The sequence below is a fragment of the Alligator sinensis genome, unplaced genomic scaffold, assembly GCF_000455745.1.
Source record: "Alligator sinensis unplaced genomic scaffold, ASM45574v1 scaffold14_1, whole genome shotgun sequence".
NCBI classification, from domain to species: Eukaryota; Metazoa; Chordata; order Crocodylia; family Alligatoridae; genus Alligator; species Alligator sinensis.
This window is the reverse complement of record NW_005842709.1, coordinates 565,334-565,852: the sequence shown is the minus strand read 5'-3', so window position 1 is coordinate 565,852 and position 519 is coordinate 565,334. Positions and strand designations below refer to the sequence as shown.

General features: G+C 41.0%; 1 protein-coding gene across 1 annotated transcript in view; it reads left to right on the top strand.

Annotated features, from left to right (window-relative positions):
• The window catches only part of LOC102384887 (ankyrin repeat and KH domain-containing protein 1), a 173,262-nt gene that overhangs the window by 84,690 nt on the left and 88,053 nt on the right, over window positions 1-519 (top strand).

Here is a 519-nt window from a genome sequence, read left to right as displayed (position 1 = left end):
TCGTCTGCTTTCCATCCGCCCCCCCCAGCCAGTGGCTTCCTCTCTTGGCAGTGAGGAAGTCTAGTTCCCCCTGGGAAGCCAGCACTGTATTTTTATTAAGTTTTTTTGTTGTTCGTGAAATCTGCAAAAATTAACAATTCCAGATTTTGCAGTTTTTCCAAAATCTGCAAAACTGCAAATTAAGTGGGTCCCTAATAATGGAACCCCCCCTTGATTTTTGTCTCTGGAGTGAGAAACTGGAGATGACCAAGAACAATATTAATGGTAGTTAAACAAATAATTATGAAGAACTTTCACCAGTACAGTAGACTTTTGGTCTCTGAAGGGTAGTATACTTGATCCTTTATATACCATGAGTGCAATTTTATGTTGGAAAGATGATCTGAAAGAAATGACTGTGGCCAGAGGTTCAGGATACACTGATTTAGTTGTCAGCGCAGCACAAACTTCCTGTGTCGCTTTCAGTGAGCCACTTAAACTACCCTCTGGCCTTAGCTTCCCTTATGTAAAATTTCTTCC